The 16,690-nt window shown below is 46.5% G+C and overlaps 6 non-coding genes and 25 pseudogenes across 6 annotated transcripts; all 31 read left to right on the top strand.

Moving 5' to 3' along the window:
- The first annotated feature begins 1,247 nt into the window (after positions 1-1,247).
- Positions 1,248-1,366, top strand: LOC148263555 (5S ribosomal RNA; annotated as a pseudogene).
- Positions 1,367-1,654: 288 nt separating this feature from the next.
- LOC148263554 (5S ribosomal RNA) lies at positions 1,655-1,773 on the top strand. The gene has a single exon (XR_015820677.1). It is a non-coding gene; the product is annotated as a 5S ribosomal RNA (ribosomal RNA).
- A 205-nt stretch (positions 1,774-1,978) lies between these two features.
- LOC148263553 (5S ribosomal RNA) lies at positions 1,979-2,097 on the top strand (annotated as a pseudogene).
- An 884-nt stretch (positions 2,098-2,981) lies between these two features.
- Positions 2,982-3,100, top strand: LOC148263552 (5S ribosomal RNA; annotated as a pseudogene).
- A 208-nt stretch (positions 3,101-3,308) lies between these two features.
- LOC148263551 (5S ribosomal RNA) lies at positions 3,309-3,427 on the top strand (annotated as a pseudogene).
- A 563-nt stretch (positions 3,428-3,990) lies between these two features.
- Positions 3,991-4,109, top strand: LOC148263550 (5S ribosomal RNA; annotated as a pseudogene).
- A 205-nt stretch (positions 4,110-4,314) lies between these two features.
- Positions 4,315-4,433, top strand: LOC148263549 (5S ribosomal RNA; annotated as a pseudogene).
- A 560-nt stretch (positions 4,434-4,993) lies between these two features.
- LOC148263548 (5S ribosomal RNA) lies at positions 4,994-5,112 on the top strand. The gene has a single exon (XR_015820870.1). It is a non-coding gene; the product is annotated as a 5S ribosomal RNA (ribosomal RNA).
- Positions 5,113-5,629: 517 nt separating this feature from the next.
- LOC148263547 (5S ribosomal RNA) lies at positions 5,630-5,748 on the top strand (annotated as a pseudogene).
- Positions 5,749-5,952: 204 nt separating this feature from the next.
- On the top strand, positions 5,953-6,071 carry LOC148263546 (5S ribosomal RNA). The gene has a single exon (XR_015820130.1). It is a non-coding gene; the product is annotated as a 5S ribosomal RNA (ribosomal RNA).
- Positions 6,072-6,276: 205 nt separating this feature from the next.
- Positions 6,277-6,395, top strand: LOC148263545 (5S ribosomal RNA; annotated as a pseudogene).
- A 205-nt stretch (positions 6,396-6,600) lies between these two features.
- LOC148263544 (5S ribosomal RNA) lies at positions 6,601-6,719 on the top strand (annotated as a pseudogene).
- A 204-nt stretch (positions 6,720-6,923) lies between these two features.
- On the top strand, positions 6,924-7,042 carry LOC148263543 (5S ribosomal RNA; annotated as a pseudogene).
- A 209-nt stretch (positions 7,043-7,251) lies between these two features.
- On the top strand, positions 7,252-7,370 carry LOC148263542 (5S ribosomal RNA; annotated as a pseudogene).
- Positions 7,371-7,932: 562 nt separating this feature from the next.
- On the top strand, positions 7,933-8,051 carry LOC148263541 (5S ribosomal RNA). Its single transcript, XR_015819614.1, has one exon. It is a non-coding gene; the product is annotated as a 5S ribosomal RNA (ribosomal RNA).
- A 561-nt stretch (positions 8,052-8,612) lies between these two features.
- Positions 8,613-8,731, top strand: LOC148263540 (5S ribosomal RNA; annotated as a pseudogene).
- Positions 8,732-8,939: 208 nt separating this feature from the next.
- On the top strand, positions 8,940-9,058 carry LOC148263539 (5S ribosomal RNA; annotated as a pseudogene).
- A 561-nt stretch (positions 9,059-9,619) lies between these two features.
- Positions 9,620-9,737, top strand: LOC148263538 (5S ribosomal RNA; annotated as a pseudogene).
- Positions 9,738-10,268: 531 nt separating this feature from the next.
- On the top strand, positions 10,269-10,387 carry LOC148263537 (5S ribosomal RNA; annotated as a pseudogene).
- Positions 10,388-11,301: 914 nt separating this feature from the next.
- On the top strand, positions 11,302-11,419 carry LOC148263536 (5S ribosomal RNA; annotated as a pseudogene).
- Positions 11,420-11,621: 202 nt separating this feature from the next.
- LOC148263535 (5S ribosomal RNA) lies at positions 11,622-11,740 on the top strand (annotated as a pseudogene).
- Positions 11,741-11,945: 205 nt separating this feature from the next.
- LOC148263534 (5S ribosomal RNA) lies at positions 11,946-12,064 on the top strand. The gene has a single exon (XR_015819924.1). It is a non-coding gene; the product is annotated as a 5S ribosomal RNA (ribosomal RNA).
- Positions 12,065-12,269: 205 nt separating this feature from the next.
- On the top strand, positions 12,270-12,388 carry LOC148263533 (5S ribosomal RNA). The gene has a single exon (XR_015820947.1). It is a non-coding gene; the product is annotated as a 5S ribosomal RNA (ribosomal RNA).
- Positions 12,389-12,948: 560 nt separating this feature from the next.
- LOC148263532 (5S ribosomal RNA) lies at positions 12,949-13,067 on the top strand (annotated as a pseudogene).
- A 553-nt stretch (positions 13,068-13,620) lies between these two features.
- Positions 13,621-13,739, top strand: LOC148263531 (5S ribosomal RNA; annotated as a pseudogene).
- A 203-nt stretch (positions 13,740-13,942) lies between these two features.
- LOC148263530 (5S ribosomal RNA) lies at positions 13,943-14,061 on the top strand (annotated as a pseudogene).
- Positions 14,062-14,624: 563 nt separating this feature from the next.
- On the top strand, positions 14,625-14,743 carry LOC148263529 (5S ribosomal RNA; annotated as a pseudogene).
- A 205-nt stretch (positions 14,744-14,948) lies between these two features.
- On the top strand, positions 14,949-15,067 carry LOC148263528 (5S ribosomal RNA; annotated as a pseudogene).
- Positions 15,068-15,629: 562 nt separating this feature from the next.
- Positions 15,630-15,747, top strand: LOC148263527 (5S ribosomal RNA; annotated as a pseudogene).
- A 204-nt stretch (positions 15,748-15,951) lies between these two features.
- Positions 15,952-16,070, top strand: LOC148263526 (5S ribosomal RNA; annotated as a pseudogene).
- Positions 16,071-16,279: 209 nt separating this feature from the next.
- On the top strand, positions 16,280-16,398 carry LOC148263525 (5S ribosomal RNA; annotated as a pseudogene).
- The last annotated feature ends 292 nt before the right edge of the window (positions 16,399-16,690 follow it).

Below are 16,690 nucleotides of genomic sequence, written 5' to 3'. Positions count from 1 at the left end.
CTTGGGAAAGAATAGTACTCGGATGGGTGACCTCTTGGGAAGTCCTCGTATCGCAACAATTTTTTTTTAGATGGGACGTTCGACGTTACACGCGACTGGAACTATGTTCAGCTGGTTTATACGCAAATGTGAGTCAAGAATCAGGGGCATTTTAATCGATATTAGAACGAGAAGGAGAGGTGCAGTGTGAACGCACAAGGAAACAAATGATGGGAGGGGGGAAGGGAAGAAGGAGTGTATGTATTTTCAGCATGAAATTAAACAGGTGCGGTCATACCAGCACTAATGCATCAGATTATATCAGAACTCCGTAGGTAAGGGTGCTTGGGCGAAAGTAGTACTAGCATGGGTTACCTCCTGCGAAGTCCTTATATTTCACCCATTTTCTTGTGAAGTCCTCGTGTTGCACCCATTTTTTTGCAGATGATTCTTTCGACGTTACGCGCGACTTGAATTATGGTCCTCAGGTTTATTCGCAAATGTGAGTCACGGCGCTGTAGCATTTTACTTGATATTAGAATGAGAACGGGAGGTGCAGTGCACACGCACAAGGAAACAAATGACGGGAGGGGGAAGAAAGGGGAATGAGTTTATGTCTTTGTAGCGCAAAATTAAACAGGTGCAATCATACCAGCACTAATGCACCGGATCCCATCAGAACTCCGCAGTGAAGTGTGCTTGGGCGAGATTAGTATTCGGATGGGTTGTTCGACGTTACACGCGAATGAAATTATAAACCACTGGTTTATTTGCAAATGTGAGTCACAGTGCCGGGGCATATTACTTGATATTAGAATGAGAAAGAGAGATGCAGAGTGCACGCACAAGGAAACAAATGACGGGAGGGGGATGGGAGGAGAAAGAGTGTATGTATTTGCAGTGCAGAATGAAACAGGTGCGATCATACCAGCACTAATGCAACGGATTCTATCAGAACTCCGCAGGTAAGGGTGCTTGGGCGAGAGTAGTACTAGCATGGGTTACCTCCGGCGAAGTCCTTATATTTCACCCATTTTCTTGTGAAGTCCTCGTGTTACACCCATTTTTTTGCAGATGATTATTTCGACGTTACGCGCGACTTGAATTATGGTCCTCAGGTCTATTCGCAAATGTGAGTCACGGCACCGTAGTATTTTACTTGATATTAGAACGAGCACGGGAGGTGCAGTATGCACGCACAAGGAAACAAATGACGGGAAAGGGAAGAGAGGAGAAGGAGTTTATGTATTTGCAGAGCAAAATTAAATGGGTGCGATCATACCAGCACTAATGCACTGCATCCCATCAGAACTCTGTAGTTAAGTGTGCTTGGGCGAGAGTAGTACTCGGATGGGTGACCTCCTGGGAAGTCCTTGTGTTGCACTAATTTTTTTTCAGACGGGTCGTTCGACGTTATGCGCGACTGGAACTATTGTCCGCTGGTTTATACGCAAATGTGAGTCAAGAATCAGGGGTATTTTAATCGATATTAGAATGAGAAGGAGAGGTGCAGTGTGAACGCACAACGAAACAAATGATGGGAGTCACGGCGCTGTAGTATTTTACTTGATATTAGAAGGAGAACGGGAGGTGCAGTGCGCACGCACAAGGATACAAATGACGGGAGGGGGAAGAAAGGGGAATGAGTTTATGTATTTGTAGCGCAAAATTAAACAGGTGCGATCATACCAGCACTAATGCACCGGATCCCATCAGAACTCCGCAGTGAAGTGTGCTTGGGCGAGATTAGTACTCAGATGGGTGACCTCCTAGGAAGTCCTCGTGTCGCACTAATTTTTTTTCAAACGGGTCGTTCGACGTTACGCGCGTCTGGAACTAGGGTCCGCTGGTTTATACGCAAATGTGAGTCAAGAAGCAGGGGCATTTTAATCGATATTAGAACGAGAATGAGAGGTGAAGTGTGAACGCACAAGGAAACAAATGACGGGAGGGGGAAGAAATGAGAAAGAGTGTATGTATTTGCAGCACGAAATCAAACAGGTGCGATCATACCAGCACTAAAGCTCCGGATCCCATCAGAACGCCGCAGTTAAGTGTGTTTGGGCGAGAGTACTACTCGGATGGGTCACCACCTGGGAAGCTCTCGTGTTCCACCTATTTTTTTTTCGGATGGGATGTTCGACGTTACGCGCGAATGGAATTATAAATCGCTGGTTCATTTGCAAAGGTGAGTCACGGTGCCGGGGTATATTACTTGATATTAGAACGAGAAAGAGAGATGCAGAGTGCACGCACAAGGAAACAAATGACGGGAGGGGTGATAAAAGGAGAAAGAGTGTATGTATTTGCATTGCAGAATGAAATATGAGGGATCATACCAGCACTAATGCAACGGATTCTATCAGAACTCCGCAGTTAAGGGTGCTTGGGCGAAAAAAGTATTCGGATGGTTGACCTCCTGCGAAGTCCTTATATTTCACCCATTTTCTTGGGAGGTCCTCGTGTTGCACCCGTCTTTTTGCAGATGATTCTTTCGACGTTATGCGCGACTTGATTTATGGTCTGTAGGTTTCTTCGCAAATGTGAGTCACGGCGCCGTGGCATTTTACTTGATATTAGAACGAGTACAGGAGGTGCAGTGCGCACGCACAAGGAAACAAATGACGGGATGAGGAAGAAAAGAAAAGGAGTGTAGGCATTTGAAGCGCAAAATTAAACAAGTGGCATCATACCAGCACTAATGCACTGGATCCCATCAGAACTCTGTAGTTTAGTGTGCTTGGGAGAGAATAGTACTCGGATGGGTGACCTCTTGGGAAGTCCTCGTATCGCAACAATTTTTTTTTAGATGGGTCGTTCGACGTTACACGCGACTGGAACTATGGTCAGCTGGTTTATACGCAAATGTGAGTCAAGAATTAGGGGCATTTTAATCGATATTAGAACGAGAAGGAGAGGTGCAGTGTGAACGCACAACGAAACAAATGATGGGAGGGGGGGAGGGAAGAAGGAGTGTATGTATTTTCAACCCGAAATTAAATAGGTGCGCTCACACCAGCACAAATGCACCGGATCCCATCAGAACTCCGCAGTTAAGTGTGCTTTGACGAAAATAGTACAATGATGGGTTACCTCCTGGGAAGTTCTCGTGTTGCACCCATTTTCTTTTTTTCAGATGTGCCGTTCGACGTTACGCGCGACTTTAATTATGGTCCGCAGATTTATTCGCAAATGTGAGTCACGGCGATGTGGAATTTTATTGATATTTGAACGAGAACGAGAGGCACAGTGCGCACGCACAAGGAAACAAATGACGGGAGGGGGAAGAACGGAGAAGTAGTTTATGTATTTGCAGCGCGAACTTAAACGGGTGTGATCAAACCAGCACTAATGCACCGGATCCCATCAGAACTCCGTAGTTAAGTGCGCTTGGGCGAGAGTAGTACTCGGATGGGTGACCTCCTGGGAAGTCCTCGCGTCGCACTAATTTTTTTTTTTAGACGGGTCGTTCGACGTTACGCGCGACTGGAACTAGGGTCCACTGGTTTATACGCAAATGTGAGTCAAGAAGCAGGGGCATTTTAATCGATATTAGAACGAGAAGGAGAGATGCAGAGTGCACGCACAAGGAAACAAATGACGGGAGGGGGGATGGAGGGAGAAAAAGTTTATGTATTTGCAGCGCAGAATGAAACATGAGCAATCATACCAGCACCAATGCAACGGATTCTATCAGAACTCCGCAAGTTAAGGGTGCTTGGGCGAGAGTAGCACTAGGATGGGTGACCTCCTGCGAAGTCCTTATATTTCACCCATTTTCTTAGGAAGTCCTCGTGTTGCACCCATTTTTTTGCAGATGATTCTTTTGACTTTACGTGCGACTTGAATTATGGTCCTCAGGTTCATTCGCAAATGTGAGTCACGGCGCTGTAGCATTTTACTTGATATTAGAACGAGAACGGGAGCTGCTGTGCGCACGCACAAGGAAACAAATGACGAGAGGGGGACGAAAAGAGAAGGAGTGTATGTATTTGCAGCGGGAAATTAAACAGGTGCAATCATTCCAGCAGTAATGCACCGGATCCCATCAGAACTCCGCAGTTCAGTGTGCTTCGGCGAGAGTAGTACTTAGATGGGTGACCTCTTGGGAAGTCCTCGTGTCGAACCAATTTTTTTTCAGACGGGTCGTTCGACATTACGCGCGACTGGAACTAGGGTCCGCTGGTTTATACGCAAATGTTAGTCAAGAAGCAGGGGCATTTTAATCGATATTAGAACGAGAATGAGAGGTGAAGTGTGAACGCACAAGGAAACAAATGACGGGAGGGGGAAGAAAGGAGAAGGAGTGTATGTATTTGCAGCGCGAAAGTAAATAGGTGCGATCATACCAGCACTAAAGCTCCGGATCCCATCAGAACTCCGCAGTTAAGTGTGCTTGGGCAAGGGTAGTACTCGGATGGGTGACCTCCTGGGAAGTCCTCGTGTCACACTAATTTTTTTTTCAGATGGGTCGTACGACGTTACGCGCGAATAGAATTATAAACCGCTGGTTCATTTGCAAAGATGAGTCACGGTGCCGGGGCATATTACTTGATATTAGAACGAGAAAGAGAGATGCAGAGTGCACGCACAAGGAAACAAATGACGGGAGGGGGATGGGAGGAGAAAGAGTGTATGTATTTGCAGTGCAGAATGAAACATGAGGGATCATACCAGCACTAATGCAACGGATTCTATCAGAACTCCGCAGTTAAGGGTGCTCGGGCGAGAAAAGTACGCGGATGGGTGACCTCCTGCGAAGTCCTTATATTTCACCCATTTTCTTAGGAGGTCCTCGTGTTGCACCCATCTTTTTGCAGATGATTCTTTCGACGTTACGCGCGACTTGATTTATGGTTCGCAGGTTTATTCGCAAATGTGAGTCACGGCGTCGTGGCATTTTACTTGATATTAGAACGAGTACGGGAGGTGCAGTGCGCACGCACAAGGAAACAAATGACGGGATGAGGAAGAAAAGAGAAGGAGTGTATGTATTTGCAGCGCGAAATTAAACAGGTGCGATCATACCAGCACTAATGCACCGGATCCCATCAGAACTCCGCAGTTAAGTGTGCTTGGGCGAGAGTAGTACTCGGATGGGTGACCACTTGGGAAGCCCTCGTGTTGCACCAATTTTTTTTCGGATGGGTTGTTCGACATTACGCGCGAAAGGAATTATAAACTGCTAGTTCATTTGCAAAGGTGAGTCACGGTGCCAGGGCATATTACTTGATATTAGAACGAGAAAGAGAGATGCAGAGTGCACGCACAAGGAAACAAATGACGGGAGGGGGGATGGAAGGAGAAAGAGTGTATGTATTTGCACTGCAGAATGAAACATGAGGGATCATACCCGCACTAATGCAACGGATTCTATCAGAACTCCGTAGATAAGGGTGCCTTATATTTCACCCATTTTCTTGTGAAGTCCTCGTGTTGCACCCATTTTTTTACAGATAATTCTTTCGATGTTATGCGCGACTTGAATTATGGTCCTCAGGTTTATTCGCAAATGTGAGTCACGGCGCCGTGGCATATTACTTGATATTAGAACGAGAACGGGAGGTGCAGTGCGCACGCACAAGGAAACAAATGACGGGAGGGGGAAGAAAGGGGAATGAGTTTATGTATTTGCAGCGCGAAATTAAACAGGTGCGATCACACCAGCATTAATGCACTGGATCCCATCAGAACTCCGCAGTTATGTGTGCTTGGGAGAGATTAGTACTCGAATGGGTGACCTCCTGGGAAGTCCTCGTGTCGCACCAATTTTTTTCAGACGGGTCGTTCGACGTTACGCGCGTCTGGAACTAGGGTCTGCTGGTTTATACGCAAATGTGAGTCAAGAAGCGGGGGCATTTTAATCGATATTAGAACGAGAATGAGAGGTGAAGTGTGAACGCACAAGGAAACAAATGACGGGAGGGGGAAGAAAGGAGAAGGAGTGTATGTATTTGTAGTGCGAAATTAAATAGGTGCGATTATACCAGCACTAAAGCTCCGGATCCCATCAGAACTCCGCAGTTAAGTGTGCTTAGGCGAGAGTAGTACTCGGATGGGTGACCACTTGGGAAGCCCTCGTGTTGCACCTATTTTTTTTCAGATGGGTTGTTCGACGTTACGCGTGAATGGAATTATAAACCACTGGTTCATTTGAAAAGGTGAGTCACGTTGCCGAGGCATATAACTTGATATTAGAACGAGAAAGAGAGATGCAGAGTTCACGCACAAGGAAATAAATGACGGGAGGGGGAAGAAAGGAGAAGGAGTTTATGTATTTGCAGTGCGAAATTAAACAGGTGCGATCATACCAGCACAAATACAACCGATCCCATCATAACTCCGCAGTTAAGTGTGCTTGGGCGAGAGTAGTACTCGGATGGGTGACCACTTGGGAAGTTCTCGTGTTGCACCCATTTTTTTGCAGATGATTCTTTTGACGTTACGCGCGACTTGAATTTTGGTCCTCAGGTTTATTCGCAAATGTGAGTCACGGCATCGTAACATTTTACTTGATATTAAAATGAGCACGGGAGGTACAGTGCCCACGCACAAGGAAACAAATGACGGGAGGGGGAAGAAAGGAGAAGGAGTTTATGTATTTGCAGCGCGAAATTAAACGGGTGCGATCATACCAGCACTAATGCAATGGATCCCATCATAACTCTGCAGTTAAGTGTGCTTGGGCGAGAGTAGTACTCGGATGGGTGACCTCCTGGGAAGTTCTCGTGTCGCACAAATTTTTTTTCAGACGGGTCGTTCGACGTTACGCGCGACTGGAACTATGGTCCACTGGTTTATACGAAAATGTGAGTCAAGAATCTGGGGCATTTTAATCGATATTAGAATGAGAAGGAGAGGTGCAGTGTGAACGCACAAGGAAACAAATGATGGGAGGGGGGGAGGGAAGAAGGAGTATATGTATTTTCAGCACGAAATTAAACAAGTGCGGTCACACCAGCACAAATCCACCGGATCCCATCAGAACTCCGCAGTTAAGTGTGCTTTGGTGAAAGTAGTACAATGATGGGTTACCTCCTGGGAAGTTCTCGTGTTGCACCCATTTTCTTTTTTTTAGATGTGCAGTTCGACGTTACGCGCGACTTTAATTATGGTCCGCAGATTTATTCGCAAATGTGAGTCACGGCGCCGTGGCATTTTACTTGATATTTGAACGAGAACGAGAGGTGCAGTGCGCAGGCACAAGGAAACAAATGACGGGAGGGGGAAGAAAGGAGAAGGAGTTTATGTATTTGCAGCGCGAAATTAAACAGGTGCGATCATACCAACACTAATGCACCGGATCACATCAGAACTCCGCAGTTAAGTGTGCTTGAGCGAGAGTAGTACTCGGATGGGTTACCTCCTGGGAAGTCCTCGTGTCGCACTAATTTTTTTTTCAGACGGGTCGTTCGACGTTACGCGCGACTAGAACTAGGGTCCACTGGTTTATATGCAAATGTGAGTCAAGAAGCAGGGGCATTTTAATCGATATTAGAACGAGAAGGAGAGATGCAGAGTGCACGCACAAGGAAACAAATGACGGGAGGGGGGATGGAGGGAGAAAAAGTGTATGTATTTGCAACGCATAATGAAACATGAGCAATCATACCAGCACCAATGCAACGGATTCTATCAGAACTCCGCAAGTTAAGGGTGCTTGGGCGAGAGTCACACTAGGATGGGTGACCTCCTGCGAAGTTCTTATATTTCACCAATTTTCTTAGGAAGTCCTCTTGTTGCACCCATTTTTTTGCAGATGATTCTTTCGACGATACGTGCGACTTGAATTATAGTCCTCAGGTTTATTCGCAAATGTGAGTCACGGCACCGTAGCATTTTATTTGATATTAGAACGAGCATGGAAGGTGCAGTGCGCACGCACAAGGAAACAAATGACGGGAGGGGGAAGAAAGGAGAAGGAGTTTATGTATTTGCAGCGCGGAATTAAACGGGTGCGATCATACCAGCATTAATGCACCGAATCCCATCAGAACTTCGCAGTTAAGTGTGCTTGGGCGAGAGTAGTACTCGGATGGGTGACCTCTTGGGAAGTCCTCGTGTCGCACCAATTTTTTTTAAGACGGGTCGTTCGACGTTACGCGCGACTGGAAATGGGGTTCGCTAGTTTATACGCAAATGAGAGTTAAGAAGCAGGGGCATTTTAATCGATATTAGAATGAGAAGGAGAGATGCAGAGTGCACGCACAAGGAAACAAATGACGGGAGGGGGGATGGAGGGAGAAAAAGTGTATGTATTTGCAGCGAATAATGAAACATGAGCAATCATACCAGCACCAATGCAACATATTCTATCAGAACTCCGCAAGTTAAGGGTGCTTGGGCGAGAGTAGCACTAGGATGGGTGACCTCCTGCGAAGTCGTTATATTTCACCCATTTTCTTAGGAAGTCCTCGTGTTGCACCCATTTTTTTACAGATGATTCTTTCGACGATACGCGCGACTTGAATTATGGTCCTCAGGTTTATTCGCAAATGTGAGTCACGGCACCGTAGCATTTTACTTGATATTAGAACGAGCACGGGAGGTGCAATGCGCGCGCACAAGGAAACAAATGACGGGAGGGGGAAGAAAGGAGAAGGAGTTTATGTATTTGCAGCGCGGAATTAAACGGGTGCGATCAAACCAGCACAAATGCACCGGATCCCATCAGAACTCCGCAGTTAAGTGTGCTTTGGCGAAAGTAGTACAATGATGGGTTACCTCCTGGGAAGTTCTCGTGTTGCACCCATTTTCTTTTTTTCAGATGTGCCGTTCGACGTTACGCGCGACTTTAATTATGGTCCGCAGATTTATTCGCAAATTTGAGCCACGTGCCGTGGCATTTTACTTGATATTTAAACGAGAACGAGAGGTGAAGTGCGAACACACAAGGAAACAAATGACGGGAGGGGGGAAAAAGGAGAAGGAGTGTATGTATTTGTAGCGCGAAATTAAACAGGTGCGATCATACCAGCACTAAAGCTCCGGATCCCATCAGAACTCCGCAGTTAAGTGTGCTTGGGCCAGAGTAGTACTTGGATGGGTGACCACTTGGGAAGCCCTCGTGTTGCACTAATTTTTTTTCGGATGGGTTGTTCGACGTTACGCGCGAATGGAATTATAAACCGTTGGTTCATTTGCAAAGGTGAGTCACGTTGCCGGGGCATATAACTTGATATTAGAACGAGAAAGAGAGATGTAGAGTGCACGCACAAGGAAACAAATGACGGGAGAGGGGATGGAAGGAGAAAGAGTGTATGTATTTGTAGTGCAAATTGAAACATGAGGGATCATACCAGCACTAATGCAACGGATTCTATCAGAACTCCGCAGTTAAGGGTGCTTGGGCGAGAAAAGTACTCAGATGGGTGACCTCCTGCGAAGTCCTTATTTTTCACCCATTTTCTTGGGAGGTCCTCGTGTTGCACCCATCTTTTTGCAGATGATTCTTTCGACGTTACGCGCGACTTGATTTATGGTCCGCAGATTTATTCGCAAATGTGAGTCACGGCGCCGTGGCATTTTACTTGATATTAGAACGAGTACGGGAGGTGCAGTGCGCATGCACAAGGAAGCAAATGACGGGATGAGGAAGAAAAGAGAATGAGTGTATGTATTTGAAGCGCAAAATTAAACATGTGGCATCATACCAGCACTACTGCACTGGATCTCATCAAAACTCTGCAGTTAAGTGTGCTTGGGCGAGAGTAGTACTCGGATGGATGACCTCTTGGGAAGTCCTCGTATCGCAACAATTTTTTTTCAGATGGGTCGTTCGACGTTACGCGCGACTGGAACTATGGTCCGCTGGTTTATACGCAAATGTGAGTCAAGAATCAGGGGCATTTTAATCGATATTAGAACGAGAAGAAGTGGTGCAGTGTGAACGCACAAGGAAACAAATGATGGGATGGGGGAGGGAAGAAGGAGTGTATGTATTTTCAGCACGAAATTAAACAGGTGCGGTCACACTAGCACAAATGCACCGGATCCCATCAGAACTTCGCAGTTAATTGTGGTTTGGCATAAGTAGTAAAAGGATGGGTTACCTCCTGGGAAGTTCTCGTGTTGCACCCATTTTCTTTTTTTCAGATGTGCCGTTCGACGTTACGCGCGACTTTAATTATGGTCCGCAGATTTATTCGCAAATGTGAGTCACGGCGCCGTGGCATTTTACTTGATATTTGAACGAGAACGAGAGGTACAGTGCGCACACACAAGGAAACAAATGACGGGAGGGGGAAGAAAGGAGAACGAGTTTATGTATTTACAGTGCGAAATTAAACAAGTGCGATCATACTAGCACTAATGCGCCGGATCCCATCAGATCTCCGCAGTTAAGTGTGCTTGGGCGAGAGTAGTACTCGGATGGGTGACCTCATGGGAAGTCCTTGTGTCGCACTAATTTTTCTTCAGACGTGTCGTTCGACGTTACGCGCGACTGGAACTAGGGTCCGCTGGTTTATACGCAAATGTGAGTCAAGAAGTAAGGGCATTTTAATCGATATTAGAACGAGAAGGAGAGGTGCAGTGTGAACGCACAAGGAAACAATTGATGGGAGGGGGAGGGAAGGAGAAAACGTGTATGTATTTGCAGCGCAGAATGAAACAGGTGCGATCATACGAGCATTAATGCAGCGGATTCTATCAGAACTCCGTAGGTAAGGGTGCTTGGGCGAGAGTAGTAATAGCCTGGGTAACCTCTTGCGAAGTCCTTTTATTTCACCCATTTTCTTGTGAAGTCCTCGTGTTGCACCTATTTTTTCTTGGATGGGTTTATCGACGTTACGCGCGAATGGAATTATAAACCGCTGGTTCATTTGTAAAGGTAAGTCACGGTGCCGGTGCATATTACTTGATATTAGAACGAGAAAGAGAGATGCAGAGTGCACGCACAAGGAAACAAATGACGGGAGGGTGGATGGGAGGAGAAAAATGTATGTATTTGCAGCGCAGAATGAAACATGAGAGATCATACCAGCACTAATGCAACGGATTCTATCAGAACTCCGCAGTTAAGGGTGCTTGGGCGAGAAAAGTACTCGGATGGGTGACATCCTGCGAAGTCCTTATATTTCACCCATTTTCTTGGGAGGTCCTCGTGTTGCACCCATCTTTTTGCAGATGATTCTTTCGACGTTACGCGCGACTTGATTTATGGTCCGCAGGTTTATTCGCAAATGTGAGTCATGGCGCCGTGGCATTTTACTTGATATTAGAACGAGTACGGGAGGTGCAGTGCGCACGCACAAGGAAACAAATGACGGGAGGAGGAAGAAAAGAGAAGGAGTGTATGTATTTGAAGCGCAAAATTAAACAAGTGGCATCATACCAGCACTAATGCACTGGATCCCATCAGAACTCTGTAGTTAAGCGTGCTTGGGCGAGAGTAGTACTCGGATGGATGACCTCTTGGGAAGTCCTCGTATCGCAACAATTTTTTTTCAGATGGGTCGTTCGACGTTACGCGCGACTGGAACTATGGTCCGCTGATTTATACGCAAATGTGAGTCAAGAATCAGGGGCATTTTAATCGATATTAGAACGAGAATGAGAGGTGCAGTGTGAACGCACAAGGAAACAAATGACGGGAGGGGGAAGAAAGGAGGAGTGTATGTATTTGCAGCGCGAAATTAGAGAGGTGCGATCACAGCAGCACTAAAGCCCGGGATCCCATCAGAACTCCGCAGTTAAGTGTGCTTGGGCGAGAGTAGTACTCGGATGGTTGCCCACCTGGGAAGCCCTCGTGTTGCACCTATTTTTTTTCGGATGGGTTGTTCGATGTTACGTGCGAATGGAATTATAAACCGCTGGTTCATTTGCAAGGGTGAGTCACGGTGCCGGGACATATTACTGGATATTAGAACGATAAAGAGAGATGCAGAGTGCACGCACAAGGAAACAAATGACGGGAGGGGGAAGAAAGGAGAAGGAGTTTATGTATTTGCAGCACGGAATTAAAGGGGTGCGATCATACCAGCACTAATGCGCCGGATCCCTTCAGAACTCCGCAGTTAAGTGTGCTTGGGCGAGAGTAGTACTCGGATGGGTGACCTCCTGGGAAGTCCTCGTGTCGCACCAATTTTTTTTCAAACGGGTCGTTCGACGTTACACGCGACTGGAACTAGGGTCCGCTGGTTTATACGCAAATGTGAGTCAAGAAGCAGGGGCATTTTAATCGATATTAGAACGAGAATGAGAGGTGAAGTGTGAACGCACAAGGAAACAAATGACGGGAGGGGGAAGAAAGGAGAAGTAGTGTATGTATTTGCAGCGCGAAATTAAACAGGTGCAATCATACCAGTACTAAAGCTCCGGATCCCATCAGAACTCCGCAGTTAAGTGTGCATGGGCGAGGGTAGTACTCGGATGGGTGACCACTTGGGAAGCCCTCGTGTTGCACCTATTTTTTTTCGGATGGGTTGTTCGATGTTACGCGCGAATGGAATTATAAACCGCTGGTTCTTTTGCAAAGGTGAGTCATGGTGCCGGGGAATATTACTTGATATTAGAACGAGAAAGAGAGATGTAGAATGCACGCACAAGAAAATAAATGACGGGAGGGGGGATAGGAGGAGAAAGAATGTATGTATTTGCAGTGCAGAATGAAACATGAGGGATCATACCAGCACTAATGCAACGGATTCTATCAGAACTCCGCAGTTAAGGGTGCTTGGGCGAGAAAAGTACTCGGATGGGTGACCTCCTGCGAAGTCCTTATATTTCACCCATTTTCTTGGGAGGTCCTCGTGTTGCACCCATCTTTTTGCAGATGATTTTTTCGACGTTACGCGCGACTTGATTTATGGTCCGCAGGTTTATTCGCAAATGTGAGTCACGGCGCCGTGGCATTTTACTTGATATTAGAACGAGAACGGGAGGTGCAGTGCGCACGCACAACGAAACAAATTACGGGAGGAGGAAGAAAAGAGAAGGAGTGTATGTATTTGAAGCGCAAAATTAAACAAGTGGCATCATACCAGCACTAATGCACTGGATCCCATCAGAACTCTGCAGTTAAGTGTGCTTAGGCGAGAGTAGTACTAGGATGGGTGACCTCCTGCGAAGTCATTATATTTCACCCATTTTCTTAGGAAGTCCTCGTGATGCACCCATTTTTTTGCAGATGATTTTTTCGACGATACGCGCGACTTGAATTATGGTCCTCAGGTTTATTCGCAAATGTGAGTCACGGCACCGTAGCATTTTACTTGATATTAGAACGAGAACGGGAGATGCAGTGCGCACGCACAAGGAAACAAATGACGGGAGGAGGAAGAAAGGGGAATGTGTTTATTAATTTGCAGCGGGAAATTAAATAGGTGCGATCATACCACCACTAATGCACCGGATCCTATCAGAACTCCGCAGTTAAGTGTGCTTGGGAGAGATTAGTACTCGGATGGGCGAGATTAGTACTCGTGTCGCACCAATTTTTTTTCAGACGGTTCGTTCGACGTTACGCGCGTCTGGAACTAGGGTCCGCTGGTTTATACGCAAATGTGAGTCAAGAAGAAGGGGCATTTTAATCGATATTAGAACGAGAATGAGAGGTGAAGTGTGAACGCACAAGGAAACAAATGACGGGAGGGGGAAGAAAGGAGAAGGAGTTTATGTATTTGCAGCGCAGAATTAAACGGGTGCGATCATACCAGCACTAATGCACTGGATCCCATCAGAACTCTGCAGTTAAGTGTGCTTAGGCGAGAGTAGTACTCGGATGGGTGACCTCATGGGAAGTCCTCGTGTCACACCAATTTTTTTTCAGACGGGTCGTTCGACGTTACGCGCCACTGGAACTATGGTCTGCTGGTTTATACGCAAATGTGAGTCAAGAATCAGGGGCATTTTAATCGATATTAGAACGAGAAGAGAGGTGCAGTGTAAACGCAAAAGGAAACAAATGATGGGAGGGCGGGAGGGAAGAAGGAGTGTATGTATTTTCAGCACGAAATTAAACAGGTGCGGTCACACCAGCACAAATGCACCGGATCCCATCAGAACTCCGCAGTTAAGTGTGCTTTGGCGAAAGTAGTACAATGATGGGTTACCTCCTGGGAAGTTCTCGTGTTGCACCCATTTTCTTTTTTTCAGATGTGCCGTTCGACGTTACGCGCGACTTTAATTATGGTCCGCAGATTTATTCGCAAATGTGAGTCACGGCGCCGTGGCAGTTTACTTGATATTTGAACGAGAACGAGAGGTGCAGTGCGCACGCACAAGGAAAAAAATCACGGGAGGGGGAAGAAAGGAGAAGGAGTTTATGTATTTGCCGCGCGAAATGAAACAGGTGCGATCATACCAGCACTAATGCAACGGATTCTATCAGAACTCCGTAGGTAAGGGTGCTTAGGCGAGAGTAGTACTAGCATGGGTTACCTCCTGGGAAGTCCTTATATTTCACCCATTTTCTTGTGAAGTCCTCGTGTTGCACCCATTTTTTTGCAGATGATTCTTTCGACGTTACGCGCGACTTGAATTATGGTCCTCAGGTTTATTCGCAGATGTGAGTCACGGCGCTGTAGCATTTTACTTGATATTAGAACGAGAACGGGAGGTGCAGTGCGCACGCACAAGGAAACAAATGACGGGAGGGGGAAGAAAGGGGAATGAGTTTATGTATTTGCAGAGCGAAATTAAACAGGTGCGATCATAGCAGCACTAATGCACCGGATCCCATCAGAACTCTGCAGTGAAGTGTGCTTGGACGAGATTAGTACTCGGATGGGTGACCTCCTGGGAAGTCCTCGTGTCGCACCAATTTTTTTTCAGACGGGTCGTTCGACGTTACGCGCGATTGGAACTAGAGTCCGCTGGTTTATACGCAAATGTGAGTCAAGAAGCAGGGGCATTTTAATCGATATTAGAACGAGAATGAGAGGTGAAGTGTGAACGCATAAGGAAACAAATGACAGGAGGGGGAAGAAAGGAGAAGGAGTGTACGTATTTGCAGCGCGAATGTAAACAGGTGCGATCATACCAGCACTAAAGCTCCGGATCCCATCAGAACTCCGCAGTTAAGTGTGCTTGGGCGAGCATAGTACTCGGATGGGTGACAACTTGGGAAGCCCTCGTGTTGCACCTATTTTTTTTTCGGATGGGTTGTTCGACGTTACGCGCAAATAGAATTATAAACTGCTGGTTCATTTGCAAAGATGAGTCACGGTGCCGGGGCATATTACTTGATATTAGAACGAGAAAGAGAAATGCACAGTGCACTCACAAGGAAACAAATGACGGGAGGGAGGATGGGAGGAGAAAGAGTGTATGTATTTGCAGTGCAGAATGAAACATGAGGGATCATACCAGCACTAATGCAACGGATTCTATCAGACCTCTGCAGTTAAGGGTGCTTGGGCGAGAAAAGTACTCGGATGGGTGACCTTTTGCGAAGTCCTTATATTTCACCCATTTTCTTGGGAGGTCCTCGTGTTGCACCCATCTTTTTGCAGATGATTCTTTCGACGTTACGCGCTACTTGATTTATGGTCCGCAGGTTTATTCGCAAATGTGATTCACGACGCCGTGGCATTTTACTTGATATTAGAACGAGTATGGGAGGTGCAGTTCGCACGCACAAGGAAACAAATGACGGGAGGAGGACGAAAAGAGAAGGAGTGTACGTATTTGAAGCGCAAAATTAAACAAGTGGCATCATACCAGCACTAATGCTCTGGATCCCATCAGAACTCTGCAGTTAAGTGTGCTTGGGCGAGAGTAGTACTCGGATGTGTGACCTCTTGGGAAGTCCTCGTATCGCAACAATTTTTGTTCAGATGGGTCGTTCGACGTTACGCGCGACTGGAACTATTGTCCGCTGGTTTATACGCAAATGTGAGTCAAGAATCAGGGGCATTTTAATCCATATTCGAACGAGAAGGAGAGGTGCAGTGTGAACGCACAAGGAAACAAATGATGAGAGGGGGGGAGGGAAGAAGGAATGTATGTATTTTCAGCACGAAATTAAACAGGTGCGGTCACACCAGCACTAATGCACCGGATCCCATCAGAACTCCGCAGTTAAGTGTGCTTTGGCGAAAGTAGTACAATGATGGGTTACCTCCTGGGAAGTTCTCGTGTTGCACCTAGTTTCTTTTTTTCAGATGTGTCGTTCGATGTTACGCGCGACTTTAATTATGGTCAGCAGATTTATTCGCAAATGTGAGTCACGGCGCCGTGGCATTTTACTTGATATTTGAACGAAAACGAGAGGTGCAGTGCGCACGCACAAGGGAACAAATGACGGGAGGGGGAAGAAATGAGAAGGAGTGTATGTATTTACAGCGTGAAATGAAACAGGTGCTATCATACCAGCACTACAGCCCCGGATCCCATCAGAACTCCGCAGTTAAGTGTGCTTGGGTGAGAGTAGTACTTGTATCGGTGACCACCTGGGAAGCCCTTGTGTTGCACCTATTTTTTTTCGGATGTGTTGTTCGACGTTACGCGCGATTGGAATTATAAACCGCTGGTTCATTTTCAAAGGTGAGTCACGGTGCCGGGGCATATTACTTGATATTAGAACGAGAAAGAGAGATGCAGAGTGCACGCACAAGGAAACAAATGACGGGAGGGGGGATGGGAGGAGAAAGAGTGTATGTATTTGCAGTGCAGAATGAAACATGAGGGATCATACCAGCACTAATGCAACGGATTCTATCAGAACTCCGCAGTTAAGGGTGCTTGGGCGAGAAAAGTACTCGGATGG

The sequence above is a fragment of the Carica papaya genome, chromosome 5, assembly GCF_054855325.1.
Source record: "Carica papaya isolate Zhongbai chromosome 5, ASM5485532v1, whole genome shotgun sequence".
Classification (NCBI taxonomy): domain Eukaryota; kingdom Viridiplantae; phylum Streptophyta; class Magnoliopsida; order Brassicales; family Caricaceae; genus Carica; species Carica papaya.
This window is presented reverse-complemented; position numbering and strand designations above follow the sequence as displayed.